This window comes from Lepisma saccharinum, chromosome 1, assembly GCF_977018435.1.
Source record: "Lepisma saccharinum chromosome 1, izLepSacc3.1, whole genome shotgun sequence".
Classification (NCBI taxonomy): Eukaryota; Metazoa; Arthropoda; class Insecta; order Zygentoma; family Lepismatidae; genus Lepisma; species Lepisma saccharinum.
Window position 1 is genome coordinate 133,292,965 of NC_139229.1, and position 24,174 is coordinate 133,317,138.

Genomic DNA, 24,174 nt, shown 5'->3' on the forward strand with positions numbered 1-24,174 from the left:
GTCTCGATAATTATAACTCTCAAATTATGATCACATTATTCAAGAAATTAAAAGCCTCATTTTATCTAGTGTAAACAGAAAATTTTCAGAGGGGCTCGAGCCCCCAAAGCCCTCCCCCTTTGGATACGTGCCTGATGTCAGATTAAGATCGATGGCTTGCCTGTTGTATGCAGTAATACCGATCTCACTTCAAAACCTTTCTACGCTGAATATGACATGGTTTAACAAATTGAACAAGGGATGGTGGACGCCGTGAGGAAGAAAATGAAGGGGTGATGAAGCACCCTTCCCCACCTCCTGGCGGCCCCCCTGATTCTAAGTAAACCCAAACTCATACACGAAAAAACTATATATTGCCAAGTTCATACTTAATGCCAATCTTACAAGTTTCTTGTGAACAATTTAATAAATGTAAAATATCAGCACTATGCCACGAAAATTTGAGTTTCTGTTGTGTCGGCACGGTGAGGTTGTCAATTTCGTGCGTACTTTGGGGCAGGGAAATCTTATGACTGGACCATTAAGGAACAAATGATTTTTCAATTGTGTCTGTTACATAGTTAAGACATGGAATAATATATCATTTCAATTCCATTTTTCTTTAAAGGCATAAAAACACTTCTGGCAGGGATAAAAATAATTTTATTTTGCAGGGGATAAAATTTATTGTGGTGGGGAAATCACCGGCACCCCCTTCGCTTAATTCGCACACTGCTTAACTCATTTAATTAATAACCTTCCTAAAATACCACTCTTTTTCCTCTCTGTCTTAACACATTCTCCCCGCTCCCCAACCTTTGTTTCATTACTAACATAAAAAGTAAAGTGTTCCCCTGTGGTTTGCACCAAGCTATGAAGGCGTATACGGGGTGTGGAGTTAGGGCCCCACACTTTCTTGATCACGGCCGAAGGTGGGGCCGCCTTTATCTCCCAGAGCATCCTCCACGTACCCACTTTATACGACGCTGGGCGGGCGCCAGGGTCGCTTGAACAGGTGGAAAAAATCCCGGGTCTCTCGCATGGTAGTCAGACGCTAGCTGAGCTACCGCGGTTTTTATTACTAACAATGCAGATGCCATTAATTTAATTCAATTACTAGCAAGTAACATCTTACAACCAAGTTCGTTTCTAGAACGCCGGAATAATCTTGGTCCACTATATCCACGAGACGTTAACTAGATTTAGTTTAGCGCCTCGTACATACATATAATTGAAACCGTCAATAAAGAAGGTGGAAAAGAAAAAGGGGGAACAGAAATTCCGCTGATCTGGCGTCCTTGTTTATTTCAAAGGCACCAGGGCAATAAGCGTCTTCAGGGGTTCTCCCTTTTTCTTTCCTTATCTGTTTATTACTGAGGGAAATGCAGGGCTTGAAGCTGAACACTAGTTGTGGAAGCATTCCTTTTCAGCCCGCACTGCGGCGACCTATTGAAAGAATATACATTCCAATTATTTTCTACAGCACGCTGCATTCTTTATGGAACCAAAACACAATTATAGTTCGCCCCTTCCAAGGTCAAGTGGAAACAATCTGAATTTGTTTTCTAAACATATGAAGTCACGTACGCGGTCACGAAGACAACGTGGGCGACCCAATGCTCTCCGAATCAAGTTATGTTTATTCCGTACTGAAAGAGACAAACAATAACCAGTCTGTAAGCCACATCGAACCAACGCAAAGCGACGTAAAATAACGAAGAAATAACTAATACCACAAAGAGCATATAGATATCTCACATTTTTAATAATAATAATAATAATAGGTAAAATGTAAAGTTTCCCGCGCATAAAGCACCGTGCATGAGGCAAATTTAGTGGAGGTGGGAGCACACATTCTTGATCTCGGCCATTTTGGAGGTGATGTGTTCAGCACCACATCCCGGCCGCCCTTACTCCCAAGGATTACCCCAAGGTACTATTTTTTTTGAGTCAGGGTGAGCCTCAAATAATAATAACAATAATAATAAACGTCTGTTTGTAATGAACGACACAAACTACAACGAAACTTTGTATCAAGATACTTTGAGAGTTACTTACAGACATGTACTTGATTTTACATTCATTTTGGAAGACAATGTACGTTTCATAATTCCCGGGTCTCTTTGCTTATTCCTAGAACACCCTTGTTTATGAGATGGGGCCTAGTGTTATGTAGGCCCCACCAGATCAAATCAAACATTGGAGGAGCAAGGCAGTATGTGCTTTCTTCATAGCATTGCTAGCGACTTCTGCCCTGTAACGAATTCACAGCTCTCATAAACAAATGCGTGTGAAATAATGTGTAAATGTAACGACAAGAGAAGAATTCGCACGAAACCTAGTGGTGTGAAAAGTTGGGTAAACTAAGGTTGAACCGGCATTGTTTTATTTTTTAAGAAATATTCTTGAAATGATAGTGAGGAAACAACAGAAAGAGAGGTTAGGCAGAAATATTGACCTGCTTTCCTGATGATACATACCACATTTCATTTAGCATAACAGAGAGCTTCCAGCCATTGGATGTAACCGTCACTTAACCTTACATCCATGCATATACCTACCTATATGTACATATGTATGTATGTATTTATGTATGTATGTAAATATTTATGCATATTCACTACTTACCCATTTTTGACATTTGCAACGCTCTGTAGAAACTAAATATTCAGAGCTTAATCATCGAAATTCAAAAAACAATAGATGTACAATTTGCCAGTAAGAAATTTACTTTTGAGTGCATAGGTGGTGGGGGAGGGGAGCGGGAACAAAATAGAAAACTTACAACTCTGCTAAGATGGCAATTACTGTAAATTTAGAGCTTTTAGGCAGATTTCTTTACAGTCGCTGTATACCTTTGAGGACTAGAGTGATAATTCATTTGAGTAAAATTGGGTCAAGGCCTTCGATAACGCGGGAGGAAAATGGATTTTCGCTATTTTGCGCGATTACAAAATGCTGTAAGTTGAGAGATGTTTAGTTTTTCTTTCGGCGAAGGAACGAACTTGATTGATTTATTGATTTGGTGTTTAAGTCCACTTTATGCACAATAAGGCTAATCTGGACTGGACCTACAGTTTAATTTGGGATCCAAACCATTATGTGCCTCTACTGGGTAGAAGTGGCGAACTTGTTTCAATAAGTTAAACTTACTCTAACCTCTGGCGTAAATACTCTAACCTCTTGCGATATCTTGAATTGTACAAACATTGCCACAACAACAGAAACAGTGCTTTCATGTCGCACAAATATCTACACATTCAGTTTCTTGCTATAAGCGAGTGGTATAAGCTATTATTTTAAACAGTGGATCTACAAGCTGATGGTTGATTTGCTGACTGGATTGGTTTTCTACCCGCATAATGTCGTTCGAAGCTGTGCTTCAGGACAACTCAGGGCATTATTAAATGCTTCGATACCCATGGAGAACATTATAAGCTGCAACCCTAGCTCCAACTTGTTCAAACACAAATCTAGAACATATTTTAAAAACGAAGATTAATTGCTTCACAATGAAACTACTCGTTACGACCCTGTTGATTACAATTCTACAACTTTGTTCACTACAATGATAAACAATTCAGGATTTGAGGAATAAAAGGGTGGAGGAGCGGCACCTCACGGTCGTACACATGCTTGACACAAGCGTACATGAACATACCTTAGCCTACAAGAAAAATTGTTCCCACAAGAAAAATTGTCCCTACAAGAAAAATTGTCATTTAACCAACTTTTACCTCAAGTATGCATTTTGTATGCGATATTTAATGGGAATAAAATTTGACTATTCCTAAAAAGATATTTCGGTCCCCCGTTTTTCTTCTATCTTTCTCGGCGACACTGTAATGTTGACAGAAGCTCTTTGATATTTTCAAAATAAAATGTTTCCTCTATTCGGAGGAACGTTGTTGTCCATACCTTACTTTCTTCTGTTTTGTTATTTTACGTCCTTTTTCTACCTCTCTAGGTTAATCACAATACAATGAGGATGAAGGATGAATTGATGAGACAGATGACGGAACAAACACACATCGATTACCCAAGATTCGAACCTAGGATCAGTGTGTGAAAGTGCAACCCCCCTCTTTGAAAGGTTAGCCCCCAGTCCCTTATTTTATCCGACCCTCTGGATTACTTCCTGCTTTAATCCTTCAAATCTCTCCTTTCACCTCACCCTGGGTGCCAAGCGAGCAGATTATATTTGAGCCGGAAATACGAAAGGGGGGTTTCACAATTTATATTTTCTAGTCCCTGGTTCGTTATACATGTACAGAAAGTGAATAAACAACTGGTTTAAAATGGACAGTACTGTAGTTCTTAGAGTTAATTCAGCAAATCATAGCATTTCTAGTAGGGTCTCCTCGATGGCGCAGTGGTAGCGTCGTAATCAAGGGGTCCCGGGTTCGATACCCGGTGGAGGTACACAGTGGTTCGGATCCCACTTTAAACTGTAGGTCCAGCCCCGATTAGCCTTCCTGTGCATAACGTGGACTTAAAACACCAAATCAACAACAGCAACAACATTTCTAGTAGGATTATATTGTTTATTATACGTTGTTATGTATATACATATTTACATATCGTTTCCATGTGTGTCTTGCATACACCAAATTAACAGAGCTATAAATCAATATAATTGCGCACCTATGGCTTACACCATCGGCACTTCCTTTACCGCAGAGTTAGCAAAACTATCTCTGCGGGCCTACCCTCAGCTTAAATTATATTCCGTTCATTACAAATGCGTTTCCTCACGCCTTTACTCTTTCTTCTGGGCATCAATTATTCAATACGGAAATAGCCAAATATTCAAAACTTTTCTAAAGGGGGCTTGGGACAGCAAACAGGGGTTGGCTTAAACCAAATGCTACACTCTTATAATAGTCTAGCCACCAAAAGTGGACTAAACTCAAGGAGACATTCCTCGTCGTCGAAAGATGGGGAAACACTGTTTTCTATAAAAGCCTAATTGGCTTTTTTATAGTCTGGGTAAATGTCCGTGGACGTGGACCACATAGCGTTGGAAAATTCCACTGTAACGGTCTTTGGAAAGACATCTCCCCCACTGGGGTGATAAAAAACAGGGGAATCTAATATCCAGTAAAGCACAATCCAATGAGCACATACACTTACATCCAGTAATAACATAAAAGTACACACATGAAAAACATATTACTTTACCCTACACCTTGTAGCTGGCCAGCAATTAATTAACATATTTCCAAAACCAGTAATGCTCAATCCGACCGTTACAAGTGCTGCGAGGTTTTTCTTGGCTATGACATTTATGTTACGAAGATTTCACACAAAAGATACAAATATCAAGTACGTACAGGAGACAAGCAAGTTGCTTGAAGCAACAGAGGGTTTCGTACCAAAGCAACAAAATGCAAGGGATACAACACCTGGATCTTCTTTGCAATCTTCAAAGTAGCATTCACTGCACGTGAACGGTGCAACTAGACTATAGAAAAAAACGAACCTTTCCAAGAGTCACCCAATCTACAGGCAACTGAGTTGCTTATTGCGTCGCCCCGGTGTGGAAGGTCACACTTGCTTCTTAATGTTCGTTTCTTGTTTACTTATTCTTCTGAAATCTGCTTTGGCCTGAATTTTCCTTAATGCATCAAAATATCTGCTTTCGGAAATTTTAATGAGCACGTTTTAAGAACATCTCAACGACCAAAGTCAAGAATTAGTAGAACTTTTGACTGTCTTCTAATCACCGCAAATTAGCAAATATATTTCCATCAATTGATTGTAAATTGATTATGTACGAGTTACATGTAAATATATTTTGTAAACTTCAAGTTAGTATATTTCATTGATTGATTGATTGATTTGGTTTATTTTACTTCGAATTTCTGCCACTTTTGGATAGTCGCGAAGATGAGGATGAGTGATGATTAGACGAAATTGATTAAGTGATACTCAGAAAGAATACTCAAGCCCCTGGCGCTGACCACTCCGACGGTTAGTGTATTTCATTTTACATAGAACTTTAAATAATTCTTTTTCTTCCATGTGCAGCAAGTTGTACCACAGTTATGTTCGGAATTTGGCAACTTCGACATTACCGTTAACGAAACAAATAGTTGATGTTGGTACGATGAATAAAAGCGAACTATGGAGATCACATTTTATGTATTTTCCGCCCATAATTATAATACATGAAAAAGTTAACCCACAGTTTTAAATTTTCACATGCAAATTTGCTTCATTATTCGGGCTGGTTGATTAGAGGATAACAGCAGTGTACGTAAAAATGATCAAGCATAGCGTTATGGACCTCAGGTTGAAATTCTAAGTAAAGCATGCAGGTGCGAAAATCCCTCCACTTATTTCATGAGTTCATGATTCATGCTTATGTCACGTCGTAGATATGTAAAAAGAAGTTAGAGCGGTGTTTACAGTGTAACTGCGAATGCTCTATGCTATGGGTACTAATCAGAAAGTAGTATATCCATAGTTGAACTCACATTGACAGACAAACAATTTTATCGACATGTCAATTATTCCATAATGCTAGACTTAAGACTACTTTCAATCCAATTTGCAATTATTTCTGAGCAATCGACAGGTATATGTTGTCAAATTGTTTACCCTCACCTACAAACAGACAAACCATTTGAGAACATTTTGCCGAGAGAAGTTGTCATAGGCATAACTTGGCGGGGGCAAGGGCGGGCAACCGCCCCCCCCACCAAAAAAAATTCAGGTGTTGAGTGAAAGAGAGGTATATTCCACACATAAAATGTCAGAAACAGAAAATAGTTCAGAACTCAATGTGCTGTCAGAAATGTGTGAATATAAGAACACTGATCATGAGTTTCAACATAGATCTTTCTTGTGTGTGAGGAACAACATTACGAGAACATTTCCAAATTTGAAATGAACTGTTCAAAACATTATTGACAACCTCCGTGAGTTCAGGATGCTGTGAGCATTCTTTCTTGCCCTTGAAAGCTCAGGACCAATACACTGTATACTCAAAACTACTGGGCATTAAATACTTCGCCTTATTGCTGTTTTGTATATTTAACAAACGAATGATATTAATAGGTCCAAAATTATAAATGAATTTTACTCGGATGCAACTCGTCAAGAAAGGAAACTGAAGCTTCGTTAGATTCATTTTGTGTTTTAAGTCCACTTTATGCACAGTAAGGCTAATAGGGACTAGACCTACAGTTTAAAGTGGGATCCGAACCACTTTGTACCTCCACCGGGTATCGAACCAGGGACCCCTTGATTACAAGGCGAGGACTCTACCACTGTGCTATCGGGGAGGCCTGAAGCTTCATTAGAACTAGAAGCTTCACTCATACTTGTGTGCTATATGTGGTATGTGGCGGATCGCATTTATATGCTATATAAAGATCGAAATAGGCTATGCATAAAAACACCTTCGAAATTGTATTATGGTCTATATATGTTTATGACCTCACGGATACTCTTGGGGATGCCACGTCTCACATGATTCCAAATACTGAAGGAATTCCCGTCTAAAGCCCACATATTTTGCGTGGCTGGGTACCATCATTTTTCAACATAGATAGCGAAAACTATTGCATTTCTATCACTTGTATTTGAAGAATATATATCGTTTACAGAGGAGGAATTGATGAGTTGCTGGGCTCATTCATAGTTTTCTTGTGCAATAATAGAACCATTATGCACTAGAGGTATTAACTGCTCAACATGAGTGACAAAACTTGCTGCAAACAAATTGTAAAATAACACGACGTGTTTTACACGCTAAAAAATAGTTTAACTATACTGTGCAAGATGAAACTAAATTCATGCAAACAACCTCACACCGTACTGCATACTTTGCACACCATGGTACAGAGTTTTCAAAGGCCTGAAATTCTGGCCAAAGCACATGACCAGTTTTCTTGAAATGTATTATTATTTAATGAGGATACAGGGGTAAAAAATTGATGTTAAATAATTCAGAATCACCCCTTCCCCTCTCCAGGTACACTTTGGACGTCATCGTATATACATGCTTGAGCTCCGATTCTTATTCTTTAAAATGGCAGAAATACAAAGAGCGAACTATCGCGCCCTCTCACAGAAAATACTACAAAATTTAGAAAGAGAACTACATTGGTTAAATGTCCAATTTATAAAGTAGGTATTTCAGGGCTTTGGAAATACTGTGTGGTCCTTACGGCATGGAGGAAGTCCTGCTCTTCACGGCCACCGGAAATGACATGAAATCGTGGAAGATATAAGAGTGAAAATTTCCATACAAGTCGATATTTCTCTACGGCTCAAGTGCTGGGACGTGCACAGAGGATAGCAGAAAGTCAACAAATCTGAAAAGTTTCATGCTTTGTGACGTATAAATTATCTTGTTAAGTTGTTGTTCTAACCTCACTTTATACACTAATAGGATAATCGGGACTGGACCTACAGTTTAAAGTGGAATCCGAATCACTATGGGCCTCCACCAGGTATCGAATCTGGGACCCTTGATTACAGTTTAAAGAATATTGACAACAATTGTATTTGTAAATTCCCAGGTGAATAACCAGATGTTACTTTAAATATCAAAAGTATTAAATTGAATATTTAAATGCGGATAGTTTGCAATATATTAAATAATTCTGGCATCAGCGAATGTGCATGATCATCATCTATTCACTGTTGAAACAGTTTGACCTTAACTCCTTCAATATTAAAATTTCTAACATGTACCATTTGAAACAAGTATTTTCAGGTGGGGAAGGCCACCTTAAAACAAGCCCCCAAGGACTAATATTTGCAACCAGAAAGAAGAATGCTCTTTTATCTCCTAAGTTTAAATTAAGTATAACAACAAAAGTTTGCTGTGTGTTTAAAATTTCTATTCGGCTTGTTAATTTTCCAATAAATAATTAATGGTTTTAAAAGTTTAATTAAAAATTGATTTTATATTAATATAACTTTATAATTTTACAAATACAGTAGTTATGGGATGAAAAAATTTCGATCCTGCCCCCCCCCCCAAGTTAGGTCTCAAGTTACGCCCATGGAAGTTGCTATTTAAAATATCTATCAAATTACACGTTCGTAGCTTTAATTGAGTCCAAGATATTTAAGTATAAGAATATTTTCATTGTTGACTTTCGATTCATTGCCTCTCATAAACAGATGGATATTCACATCCAGATACTTTATACCGCTCCATGCTAGTATTTGATAGGTCTACCTATCTACGCTTCTATTTTATGGTTTTTAACTATCCATCCAATTATTTCGTGAATGACTACAACAATGAAATAAAAGATTTTTAATAACGCGTCCGGTTGGTTTGACAAATTTCAATTTATACCTGGAACAGTTTCGGTCACGTCACCACTTTAAAATTCAGGGTGATTCGAAAGTCGAAAGAGAAACACCCATATAATTTATACAGATATTATAAACCGTGAATGCAATCACGTGCAGTATGTAGGAGTCTATGTGTCCATACCTTACTTTCTTCTCCTGTTTTGTTATTCTACGATATTTTTCTACCTCTCTAGGTTAATCGCAACACAATGAGAATGAATTGATGAAAGTGGATAGAAAGTTTTTCTTCTTTTTTTAAAAATGGGAATAGGCAAATGACATATCAAATTCATGTAAAATTTTCTGAAAAATTGAATGGTGAAATCCGGTTTTAAGATATCTGTATTACTTTCGAAGTTACGGGGTGTCAAAAAGTACCGACGTATAAACAGGCAAAAACATGGAACCAGCCAATTTCATGACACCGCATAACGTTAAACCAATAATATCATTACCATTATGTCTTGGACTAAAGAGTGCACCAAGAATTCCCGCTCCAACTTCAAATCCGCTTATTATTTTTTAATTCGAAAGGGGATCATGTGTCATACCGAAATAACGTGAAATTTTCTGAAATATCACATTTTGAAATCCTTTTTAAGGGATTTTTATTCGTTTTTGAGTGTCTGCATAATATAAAATTACGTACTTAATAATGGTTCTCCTGAACTCGAAAACTGTCAAAGATGTTTGATGTATTACTTATCCCTATTCCCATTTGAATAAAGGTTAAATGAAATATGTCGAATAAATATGGAGGACGGGGTATCTAACATGCCTCAGAGATGAAGCACTTTATCTCCTAATACCGCATATGGCTACATTAATGGTCGATGTTTCAACTCTAACAGAAAATGTAAATATTCAATAAAACTTTAAAAAAGCGAACTTCCAGTCTTTATATCGAAAATTAACAGACTATGACTGGGTAAATCTATGCGATATTGAGGATGTCAATACACTAACTAATACGTTTTATGATATTTTATATAATATTTTGTATGACTGCGTACCACTGAAACGCATCAAGGTACCTAAATATCCTGTGTGGTTCAATGGTGACATTATTAGGAAAATAATGTCAAAATTATATCATTACAAAAATTGGGAAAAGGTCATTGCAACGCAGAGTATCATGAAGGGAAATACAAGAATCTTAAGAAAGAGATAAAGAAAGGGCTAACAGCAGCGTACAAAGTGTACATCCGTGAGACGGAGGAAAACATAGGGATAGATGTAAATAATGTATGGATTTATATTAGAAATAAAAAGAGGGATTCAGGTAGCAATACTTTTGAATACAACAATGAAATCTTACACAATGGGCACGATATTGTAAATGCATTTACTACCTACTTTCTATCGGTGTACAAAGATGCTTCACAGTACTCTATAGTTGAATCAGATAAGTGCAAAATCGGAGTGCTTTCCCAACTCGATATATCGCATATCGAATTGGATGATATCGAGGAAGCAATTAAAATATTGAAAGCCAAAAAATCAGTGAGGATGGACATCATTCCTCCCTATGTGGTCAAGGCGTGCGCTGAACCGCAAATAAAACCATTGAGTATAATATTCAATAACATTTTAGAACATCACAACTTCATATCAAAATGGAAAATCACTAAAGTTAATCCCTTCCCAAAAAAAGGCAAATGCAAAGAACGTTGATTGCTTTAGGCCAGTGTAAATTCTCTCAGTTTTTTTGCAAAGTGTTTGAACAAATACTGTACGAGAGAATAATGGCCAACGTACGACCAGCTATATCTCCCATGTAACATGGTTTTATATTGCGGAGGTCGACAATCCCAAACCTTGCCGAATTTGCACATTTTGTAGCTTATGAATTAGACGAAAGGAAATAGGTATCTATGCTGACCTGGCCAAGGCGGTCGATTCGGTAAATGATGACATTTTACTTCAGGAACTATCGTATTTTAATATATTTCTGAAAACGCAATTATGCTGCTAAAATCTTACCTCATGGACCGAAAGCAAATTGTCAATTATAGAGGAAACATATCTCGGGAATACCCTACGCCTTCTGGGGTGCCGCAGGGATTCAATTTGGGCCCACTCATTTTCTTACTCTTTATTAATGACCTCCTGAAAATTATTACGAAATCACGTTGACTTACATTTGCTGACGATGTAAAAATATTTAGAACAATTTGCTCTGACGAAGACAGCCTTGACTTGCAGGCAGACGTAAATAGATTACTACAATGGAGCGAAAATAATATAATTTCATTTAATCTTGATACATGTCAGGTAATGTCTATAACAAACGCTGAAATAAAAGTAAACTTCCAGTGTCAGATGGAAGGAAAACAAATAGCTAAGGTCACTAAATTCACGGATCTTGGTGTCACGTATGACGCAAATCTATGTTTTAAAGAGCATATGCATCATATCGTTAACCAAGCATATAAGAAATTAGGATTGATAAAAATATGTGGGGAAGATCTAGAAAGTACATCAATATTAATAATTTTTGTATGTCTCCCTAGTAAGCTCACTCGTAGAATATGCATCGGTAATATGGCAGCCCTTGGACAAAAAAAACAAAACATATGAGGGAAATAGAAATGATTCAGTCAAAGTTCTTGAGGTTCATAAAGTATAGAGAAGAGAAAGTATATCCTAAATTCAATCCGTACTCTGAGCTTGTATCGCAGTTTAACATTGAAAAAATTGAAGAAAAGTTTAATCTTAATTTGATGAGCACATTATATAAAAGCGTTGATATAAACAGTCTGTCATTTCAATCATTCAAAAGAGTCCTACTGGCTCAGTGGAGAAAGGGGTGAGGGGTTCGTCTGTATAGGAATTAGTGAAACAATTTATGTTATGCACAGATATATGTAATGCACATATACAAATGCACAAAATGTATGCATGTCTTAATGGAACAATGTTCTGTGGCATCATTTGTTAAATAAATAAATAAATATAAAATATCTGGAGAAAATATATGTGCTGTTTCCGACTTTTGGATTAGATTGGAGATAATTTATACCGGGATTGTTTAGAATTTTCTTTGTCGTAAAATTGTGTTTATTTTTGCGGATGTAGCGTCAACAGATTCTGTTGATATGGATGTCTCAACTCGCATCGACTCTTGTCCCTCACGGCCAGACAGACGGACGGTCCGATAGAGATGGATGTGTTTACCTACTACCTGTTAGGTCTATCAGATTTTTGAATTTGTAGCTTTGAGACACTGATCGTTCATACGGGCTGATGGACTTGGACAGAAACACTTTACACATTCGCTAATCAGTTTCCTAAAAGGAATATAAGATAATCCAAAAATATAATATAAAAATAATATGGCAATAAATATCGTGTTTAGTAACGTTACAGAAAATCATGAAAAATAAAGTGGGATATTACACAGCCTTTACCCAGTCAGAACTATATTTTTTAATATAAATTAAACATAGCTTGTTTATTGTGATAAATGTGAGGTAAAAGGTAAAGTTCCCCGTGCAGATAGCACCGTGCCATAAAGGCACATTTAGGGGATATAGGTATAGGACCCCTCATATTCTCGAACTCGATCTCGGCCATTTGGAGGTGATGTGATCAGCAGCACGCTGCCGCCGAATTTACCCCTCAGGGTTGGCCCCAGGTAGCAATAGATTTGAAACTGTGTGAGCCCAGACCCGCTTTATGCGGGGACAAGGCCGGGAAAAATTCCGAGAGTATATCAAGCCCCACCCGGAAATCGAACCCTGGTCACCCGCTTGGCAGTTAGACGTCCTGAGGAAAATAACTTCCATTAATATTTTATCACATCATTCATTCGTAGCATATATTTTGTAATATCAACTTTATAATAAAGATGTATGTATTTCGACGTTCACAAGATTGGACGTTTGACTTCCAATATACCTACATCACACGATGCAGTTCAAAGTGATTCCAGCGAAGGAACTCAAGGTCGAAATGGAGCAGTGGACATGCTGTGAGCAACTTCCACAAATGTTCTCTGGGGCTGCTGTGTTTTTATCAACAACGAAACACAAGACATTAGGTTCCAAGCATGTGCGTGGGTATCACGAATCGAGGCATTGCAATCTGAACTTCTAACCTGTCACGTTTCTCCTTTCCTTCTCAACTTACAAGGCAGCTGATTCTGATATGCTTACGTCACGGGGAACGACCTACGTTTTTTTATTCACTTCTGCTGAAAGGTTTTTGTAAACTATGAATGAAGTTAATGAGAAGCGGAAAATTGAAGGATCGTTTTTTGTGATTGGGTGCTTGTTTATTTACTCATCATTGCTTATATGCACAATTAGCTGAATTGATTGATTGATTGATTTGGTGTTTTAAGTCAACTTTATGCACAGTTACGCTAATCGGGATTGGATCTACAGTTTAAAGTGGGATCCGAACCACTATGTGCCAGGGACCCCATGATGACAAGGCGACGACTCTGCCACTGCGCCATCGAGGAGGCCTCACAATTAACTGAACAGAGACGAGAGGATAACGGTGTATAAAAAGTGAAAATGAAGGACAGGGAATAAAGCGTCAGCGGCACTATCTCGGCAGTCGCCTGAATAGACTCAACAAGACAACGAGAATTTTAAGGCTGTCGTGAGATGTGAAGCAGTGACCACCCAAATATAAATACGTATATCCTTTACCGAGAAAAATGAAAAACGTAATACAACTGATAGCGAGTGGTTGAAGCTGCAATCAAGGTTCTCCGGGACCGATTCCACATTAAACTGTAATTCCAAACACGGTTAAAAATATATGCTAACTAACTTACTCTATTTTATTGACACATACACTGAGGAATTTAAGTAGGGGCTTCGCCGATAGGACGTTGATCTTGTAAATATAGGTTCCAGGATTTGATTTCTTATGGGGTCACGTTTCAAGTTGTCCTTGTCGCACTTTGAATTTGTAGCTCCAGTTCGATCAGATCGGGCATAAAGTGGACGTAAACTTCCGCTCGCTTCGGTCAAAAATAATATGAAATACTGGCAAAATACATCTGCAAGAGTGAAAAAGCAGCATTAGGCTTCTTACTAATTTTCTGGAAGCGCCACTGAATTCATGGCAGAAATAGACGTTATTTAATTTCGTTCACATTAAGACGATCCAATTTTATGATGTTATTTATCTAATTTTTTTTATTTATCTAAATTTAATTTTCCTTCCATTTCTTCCACACTTTTACGTCAACCATAAAACTTTACCTTATTTTACAGAATGAAATATTCAATGTTTGTCTCGTATGCTCAGAATATAGTATAAAAATTTGGAGCTTAACTCCGGGGGGGGGGGGGGGGTGGAGGAGAATATTTTTTTTTTGCAGCTCATAGAAATATCATCCAGGAATATTTTGATAAATAGGTGTTACATTTGCAAAATCATAAAATTACTGATTACTTTAATCCTCGGGTTTCAGGAGTTAACAAAAGTACCATTATCTCGTGATAAACCAAAAAAAATTGGGAGCAATTGCTCCTATGCGCCTACTAAGTTACGCCTATGGTTGCCTCACATAAATGCGTCGCTGAAAACCCATAACAGTTTGAAGAATCAAGGATTCCTTCCTAGTAGGCTGCAACAATAATGAATAAATTGAAACGGGACGGTGCAGGGTACAGGTATCTGGATAACTTAGTGGTAGCAACTGTCGTCTTTGACTGTCTCTAAGTCATCGAGCAACTTGGCAACAATATTAAACGTACCATGGCATTGTTACATTCAAAAAGGCATATGTGAAAAAATATAAATTCTATTCATATTTTTAAATCACATAAATTGGAATGTTCTGAGAAGGTTCAAATTCGATAGCCCCCTTAAACACACCAGTACCTTCAACAAAACGATTTTTTCAGAATTGGTCTAATTACTTTTGGGACAGAACTTGCATAATATATAGGCTGTGTCCTAGAGAGCAGTAAGTTTCCAGTCAAGAGACAAAGCAAAAAATAGGTATTTACGTTGTTCTTCCCTCGTTTTTTAGTCTGTGGTTATTACTCCCTACACATCGCAGTAATTAAGTACCAATAGAAGTTTCTTCACTTCAACTGAATCTTAATCTTTTCTCGCTATCGATATTGAATCAAGGAGAAATAAGTGGGAAAAATAACTAAACAACATGTATTTACTCGTGATAGGGCCTCTCTAACTTTACACTTTTAACGGACGTCTTTTTAGCTCATGACTTCCTTCTGACATTAACACTAACATTAAGGCACGCGACACACAATATAACCTATCCTAACAAAACATTACCAAACCAATTACACACTCTTGTGATTTTGTATCTGTATTCATAAATATTATTAATGTTGAACACTAACACACATTTACCTTCTACTATTATTAACGTTTATTTTAATCTCTTATCTCCTCGTAGAATGCTGTAAAACCAACGTTGTTCAGGGAAACCGAACAAATTTGGTTCTTCATGCCAATGTCACAGTGAATTACTGTAAACAAAAAAATAAGGAAAATAAAGGATGAATGAAAGAAGGAATCCGTAAAAGAAAAATCGCGGAACTCACGCCCTGAATTAATTTTAAGGTACCAGGGCATAAGAAAATACCTCCGAAAGTATGGTGGTCCCCCCCTTTTTCCTTCTGATAATTCTAAACCCATCAAAATACTCAGTCATCTGTAAAAGTAAAGGTTGAGCAATGTTCCGCAACCTTCTTGTCCTCGCAGAAAACCATAAATTATCCAGTACTGAACACGGCACATCATAAAATTTATTTATCTAAAAAAAATACATTACGGCACTCTTGATATAAATTAAAAGTTTAGGAATGAGTTACAATATAATCAGTTAAAAATACTACTACTACTACTACTACTAATAATAATAATAATAATAATAATAATAATAATACAATTCACTGCACTCATAGGTACTTTTGGTATTATTATTATTATTATTATTATTATTATTGAAACGATTCATGCAGCTGATTATATGGATCCGAAACGCCTGTAGATATTATGTATTTGTAAAAACAAATTGACCCTTGCCATCAAGGGGCGTCTTATTTAAGTCATGACAATGACAGAGCGAAAAATACAAACTTAAGAAAACAAATGTGTAAAGTAAAAAGTCAAGTGCTCCCCTGTGCATTGCACCATGCCATGAAGGAGTAAAGTGGGCGTGGAATTTGGACCCTACACTTTATTGATCACGGTCGAAGGTGGGGGTGAAGTGATCAGCACCACGTCCATGGCCGCCTTCTTTCGCCAAAAGTTTTCTCCAGGTGCCCACTTTATACGACGCTGGGTGGGCGCCAGAACCGCTTGAACAGGTGGAAAATATATAGGTTCTCCCCCGCTGGGGATCGAACCCGGGTCTCTCGCATGGTAGTCAGATTAAATAATTTACATTCAATTTGTTACTACAGACAAAAGTTCGCAGCACACCCGTGACCTTGTGGAGGAACACCGGTTGCGAAACATAGATTTAGATAGAGGGCAATGGCGCCAAATAATAAGAATTAAAAGTATTTCAGAAATCGAATTCCAGAAAGCTGTGGGGTAAAAAGTGACCTTCAGCCAGACACTGTTTCAACCTCTCCTGACGAGCGCCGATACACCTTGTATATCTTGGCCTTTGACCGGGAGGTGATTCTCCGGTACCCACAAGGTCTGCGTGGAAAGAAATCGTGTGTATGCGCTCCCCCTCTCACCGCACCACCACCCGAAACCTCCCCCCTTACTCCACTTCCCCCCGGGTACCGACAAGGGCGATAAAACCAGAGCGTGTGGGTGTGTAACACGGACGCGATTTTTCTGCCACCTGGTGTGGAAAATAGTAAGCTCATCCCACACGTTGCATTGAAATTTGCCACCCTATGGGGACACGTGAAAAACAAATTTTCCCAAGTAAGGATGCTATCCATCAGGTTCTTGCATGTATTTCCTATTAGGTAATTTCGTTGTCGTTCCTCAAAAATTCAAGGGCAGTGATCCGAGGCTTCTAAATGTATTTTCGTAATGATTTCCTTGTGGGGACCGGATTTTGGTCCCCACAAGTCGGTGCGGTCCCCACAAGGTGGATTCACAACTGACGAGTGTCCCCATAAGGTAGCATCTGCAAAAGCACACACACGCACTTGAATGCAGCGCGTGAACGACACAATTTGCACAAGAAGACTAGAAGCACAACAGGTTGGTTCTGAGGCTAGCCGCTTTCAGGGGGTGCTCGTTCGGCAGCGCAGATCGTATGCGCAGCTGTCCGTGGATGCATGACGTCATCATCGAAACACTCTGCACGGAAAAGGCTGGTTCCTTATGCAAATATTGAGATATTTGACAACGAATATCTTCTAAAATATAGTAACAGGGGAAAAGTTACAACTTTTACTGTTAAGATTCATCCTTTCTCATCAATTTATCACAAAGTTTATTCAAATGTGTAAAATGGTTTTCAAGAAATAGTGTTAAGAAGGAACCCCTGTTTTGTTCTCTCCAGGCTTCCAATGTAAGGGAGTTTTAACTTAAGCGCGTTGGATTTCTTTTTGCTCTATGTTTTGAAATAAGATGATTATTGTTCTTGTCAACTGAAATCATGCCTAAATGCTATGGAAAGCTGTGAAAACTATTATCAGAAAACTATCACCGAAAGATCCGGGTTAGAATCCAGGCTTGGGCATTCGATTTCCTGTGTTTACATCCCTTCATAAGTTTCAGTTCATCATCATTCCTTCTCATTGTCGGGATTTTTAGAAAAATTACAGAAAAGTTATTAAATTAAGAAAAATACAAAATTTATCTTTCTTACTGTTTCTCTTTATTTTCTATCTAGCTCTCTTCCTCTGTTTCACTATCTATGTCGTTCAATTTCCGTCCCATTCTCTGCATCTGTTTCTTTACCACTGTGTGCTTGTAATTCGTGCTTTACTATACTTCGTGCCAGGAATCTGTGGAGCAACTTCGAGCATAACGGTGGAGAAAGCGAGTGGACGGAGCCACATTTTTGCCACCTCCATGCAATCCCTATCCGTCTCGCGTTTTCCTTTATCGAGACACCTCGAGTCCTACTTGTGCACAGACTTGTTTTCGTTCGCTTGCTCCACAGACTCTTAGGACGTAGTACAGAAATAATTTTGAAAATTCCTCGTGTAGCCTGTTCCTCTGTTGTTGACACGGTTTGATTGAAATTAACATGTAAAACACTTCGTCGAACTGTTTTTGCCCCATTTAGTGAACAAAACGTTTTGTTCTATTTGTCACTAAACCGAATCGTTTTTTGTAGTTGTTTTATCATGGGGTTTGTTCATAACCCGCCTACTTCAAAGCCCGTGAGACTGCCAAATCGACCATCAGGGTGGTGATTTACAGTCATATTCTCATTGTGGATCTATTGGTGATTGATTCAAAAGCTGAAACCTGCATTTTCTGTGTAAACAAAGCAGGATGTTCCATGCGAGAAGCTTTGACAACGATTCATTGTTGTTCATTTACGTTGATTGTAACGGGTAATTAATTTAATTATCGCTGTTGTACTACAATGAAAGGGCTTCTTGAGTGTGCATTGGACACGTTTTCCTCGTACACACTGATCACATGTACACGCATTATTGACGTAAAAAGGGCGTACAATTATTTACTCCCATATGCGTTATTGTTTCTGATAATTCCTTGTTAAGAGTGCATTTATGTTATGTGCATGGACATCTACAGAAAGTGTTAAAAGGTTCATTCCCACCCCCCTGGAATATGGAAGAATTGCTTATTAATGATTGATTCCTTTCTTATATTTCAATTCGTATACCCTTAGTTTGTCATTCCTTCTATACATTTACATTTTTCCGTATTTACTTTCTGTTTTAGTTCAATTTATTTTCCTCTGTCTCTCTCTCTCCCGTTTCTTAGAATTCTATTTCTGTCTTGATCGTTTTCTTAATTTATATTTTCCCATGTTTTCTTTCCCCGTCTTGACTCTATTATTTCTATTTTCTGTATCTCGTTCCCTTTATGTTTACTCTCTCTTACGTGCTTCTATTTTTGCTATTCTTCGCATTTTTTAAAATCATTCTATTTTGCGATTATCCGTGAAGATGACGTCCACGAATTTCAGTATTGGTATATCCCACTTGGCCCACGTTCTTCAAGAAAACTTTCTGGAAGCGCCCATGATGATATGGTGTTCTAAATATGGGTTTATTTATAACTGTCAGAGGGGTCCTGGGTTCGATACCCGATTTAGCTCATATAGTGGTTCCGATCCCACTTTGAACTGTAGGTTCAATCCCAATTAGACTTACTGTGCATAAAGTGGACTTAAAACTATGGACCGTAGTACACGCAGAGCCGTCATTTTGTTATATTTCTGTTTCATTTGTGCCAGATTGATGGAATCGTTGTCAATTTTGCCACCAGAGGTCAATAGAATCGGTTACGCAATGACGTAATATGGAAGCCTCGGTGCGACCTCGCAGCCCTTCAAGCAGCGCATTTTGGATTCTGACCCAGAGAGAGGAAGTTCTTTTCCTCAAGGTAGACACTTTGTGAAGGTGTCCGAGGAACCACGATATGGAGGAGAAGGATAATTACTTTCCGTAATGTTTTAAGTTCCGAACTTCCACTCACTCACTCAAGTATATTTTGCTCATAATCTTTCTCTTTTATACTACGTGAAGAAGTGACTTGACAGTCAAAAGGCAGATTTAGTTCATTATTAATTAGTTAAACGAATATCCATCAAACTGGCCTAAGTGAGGAGTCATGTTTTTCTTTCAGCGAGTTTATCGTCGAACAAACTTTATTTATTTGTGTAGTCTAATTGTGCTTGCACATTATGTAAATAAACTCGCATAATCTGGAACAGTGTTGTATCTGTACATTCGAATAGCATAGCTGCCCCATAGCAAATAAGTAGACCTTTAAGGCGGAAATCTTCCACTGCGCGCTTACTTCAAAGTTCGTATGTATTAAACAAGCCAGTTTAACGTGCATAAAACCAAGTCAATCAATCAATCAATTAAAACTGTTAGGCGCTAGATCGGCTAACTGCCACGAGGGAGACCCGAGTTCGATTCCCAAGGTGGATAATCTCAGGTGGGAAATGTAAAGATCGTTCAGATTACAGCACACAGATTGGTGCCTAACCTACATTACTACAAATGCGTAATTTGCTTACGTTGCATCGGAATAAAGTACATTAATAAGGCGTCACAATTGTCCAGTTAATATGCATAACGTGTTAGTCGTAGTGGTAAGAGTTTGAGCAATCAAGAGGTCTCGGGTTCGATAGCCAGTGGAGCCACATAGTGATTCGGATCCCACTTTAAACTGTAGGTTTAGTCTCGATTACCCTTTCTGTGCAAAAAGCAAACTTAAAATGCAAACTCAAATCAAATAGTTTAACGAAAGTTCGAATCTAAAAAGCGTGATAAATAGAGACAAGTTTAAACTGTTATTCCGATACACGGCGGAGGCACAAGTGGTTCGGATCCCACTTGAAACTGTAGGTCCAGTCCCGATTAGCCTTACTGTGCATAATGTGGACTTAAAACAGCAACTCAACTCAAACCAAATGTTATTCCGTATTCTTGCATGTACAGTACTTTCATTATCTTTTCAGACATTGGTGCTTTTCTGTCAGTGAATTTTTACTGGTATGCAGGAGATCAAGGTTCGATTTCCCTGGGTGTGGGTGATTTCAGTTTTCCGATGCTATCCATTCATCGCTAGGTCTGTGGCTCGCTTAGCCTCTCGTAGTGGCATATCGACGCGGCGAGGGAGGGGCCAGCTCTAGGATGACTCCACGTTCCCTATGCGCTTTCATTTGTTTGAATTTTTCTTATTTTATGTTTCCCTTCTGCCTCTTAGGCTAATCACAATAATGAGGATGAAGGAACATTCGCCCTGTCCGTGACTGGAACACGGAACTTGCGCGATGAGACGAGTCGGGTACTCAATGCACTCTGCTAATCAGGAGGCTACACATTACCTTTTACGTGAGTGGTAAACACCTAATTACAATCTAAAAACACGAAAATTAGCGAGTGAATATCACGATGTATAAATTAAATGGTGTTATCAAATTCTCCTTTAACGTTGTAGAAAATTTCCCCTTTAAAATGACCTTCAAAAGCTACCACACACATGGGCTAGCTAAATGAGAAATAAATACCTTGTTTATCTTCCCGAGTTACCGCACGATATCATCAAGCGGAAATTTTTGTTTTAGATTTTTTCGTTGCAGCTGTTGGCAACAGCAACACCGCGCTAACGAAGGAAAATAATTAAAGAGCGTATATCACTATATCTGGGTCTCTTTTAGAGGAAACCGGGTGGAATTTTATCAAACGTAGGAGCCGTAGATGCTAAAGATATACGTGTAGGTTTATTCTCTGTGGAATCTGTATGGTAAATCGCGTGCCTTGTCAAAATGCCTCTTCCACTGAATAACATGAGAGGAATGTATCTCCTCCAGGAAACTGAAATCAAATTAAGGGAAGAACCCACTGTCTTAATTGTTAACAGCTCGGGAGAGACGTGGGTGGCTGATATCGACAACAGCATTAAACTCAATTCGTAGATGTAGCAAGGAGCAACGTTTCCGTGCTGAGCGTTGCAGTTAAGATTGCGGCAGGTAGCTTTTATATCACCATGTTCTTGGCATCCTCATATCCACCAAAGCTGCTTTAATATTTGTTTATACCCTTTGCAACCGTTGAGAACGAGTCTCGACAGTGAAGTCGATTCTGTATTGTTGTTTCTTGATCCGTTTTTTGTACGTAGATTCAATGTGGTTATTTAGAAACATGTGTTTTTATATGTATTTTTGTGTACATTCTCTCTTACGTTTTATGTGCACTTTCTTTGTTGGGATTTTTTTAACTCTTGGGCGTTGGGGAAGACAAGAATGTTTCTGGAGAACAGAGCAGTGGAATTTTCCTTGACAGGTTGGGCAGTTATTAAAGAGGCTAGAAAAGAGCTGGCGGAAAGGGCTTGACACAGTTTCAGCGGAGATTGCAAGATAAGAGGGATAGATCCTCGAGCTCTCGAGGTTAGTTTCTCTGCCACAGTTTCTGCTGCAAAAAGTACTATTGGCTCCAACAATGATCCAATGGAGATATTGATTTCGTTCGTTAGTACTGTCGTTTCTTTTCATATTTTTTGAGTCGGCTAATTCATGTGGGCAAACAGGTTACACATACACAAAGACCTTTTAGCAAGCCTTTTTTTGGTACTGAAACGTTATTTCTTTTCCTTTGAAGTCGTTGACTACAGAGTCCAGTAGTGACTAGGTAAATGGCGAGTCATTATTGTCTGGTACAGTGTCTCTCAAAAGTTTTAGGACAACGACATTTTAAAGTAGGCAACCCAATTTACACAAGGTGTTGGTGGGTTGCGTGTAGAGTTAGGCTCAATTTCAGGGTTGCCACATGCACAATAAATATTTATAAAATACGCGAAAGAAATAAAAACAAGTATTAGTGTATAAAAAGTATTAAAAATATCAATATTATATCGCAAGTGACAACATTCTTTCTGAAAGAAAAATAATAGGTTTTCTAGCATTTCATCGCTGGTGAGTCTACAGAAAGGAGAAGAGATGAGAGAAAACGAGAGGTGACAAATGACAGGAGAAAGAGAAAGCGAGAGGAGAAGAGGAAAAGTAGAGGAGAGAAGAAAGAGAGGATAGACGAGGAGAGGAGATGTAGTGACGAGAATGGAAAAATATTCTAGGAGAGATGAGGAAAATGGAGCAAAGGAGAGAAAAGAGAAGGAAAACGAGATTAGAGAAGAGTGGAGAGTAGAGTAAAGGAGAGAAAAGAGAAGAACGAAAAGAAGAGGAGAAAAGTGCGTGGAGTCGGAAATCTAAGACAGGAAAGGAGATACGAGGAGTGGAGATGAGTGGGATGGAGATAAGATGAGAGAAAAGTAGGGAAGGCGATATGAGATAAAAGCAGAGCAGAAGGAGGGGAGAGAAGAAGGAGAAGGAGAAGAGAAGAACAGAAGGGACTGAAGAGAAGAGGTAGTTGCAGAAAATATCGTCTCAGCGTCTAGAATTGATGCATTGGTCAAATTATCGACATGAAACATTCAATAACATTTCGAAATATATTGGAGAATGTATTAAATCGGTGCGAAATGCCTTTTGACTTAGTTCAGAGCAAGGTAAAATCTTCCATGTAAGATCTTTGATTTTACCTGCGATTATACTACTAAAAACATGAATGTAATTTGAATATTTATAAGAATTATCCAATTTTTGTCCACTTCTCGGTTCGTTGAAATGGAGATTTTGTAATTTAATATTTCCCCTCCCCCCATCGTTAATTCCAAACTGAATCATTCCGTTTCACACGGGGTGAACAATGAACACAATGGGATAGGTCTTAAACTTACGAAAATTTTCTGCCACCGGAAGGGTTTGAACCTACGACCATCAGATTGAAAGTCCTGAACGTTAACACTACACTACAAGCTTTCGCTCCTGAAAGTAAGTAGAAGGAGCTGACCAATGTGAAATGTAGATGCAACTCCCCTCCTACATGTAATGTGCAAACAATACTTGTTTGTAACAAAGAAAACGAAGGTAGCACGACTCGGAGGAAACATTTAATGGAGAATTGCACATGATGAGAACTTTTCATTCGATATTTGCGGAGGTATCCTTGCATTGAACTCGAGTGGGAAAAAGGGTAAAATTAGTATGTCCTGAATTGCCACAAATATAAATAGTTATTTCATTAATATTTGTCAATGTCTTTGAAGCAGTACACAATTGTCGTTAAAGTATTATAATTCACGATCTTATACATGAAAATATCCCTTTGAACGTGTGTCAATTCATTTATTTGTTTATTTTTTATAAATTCCATTTGCAGAACTATGTAGCTACTATACACTGCT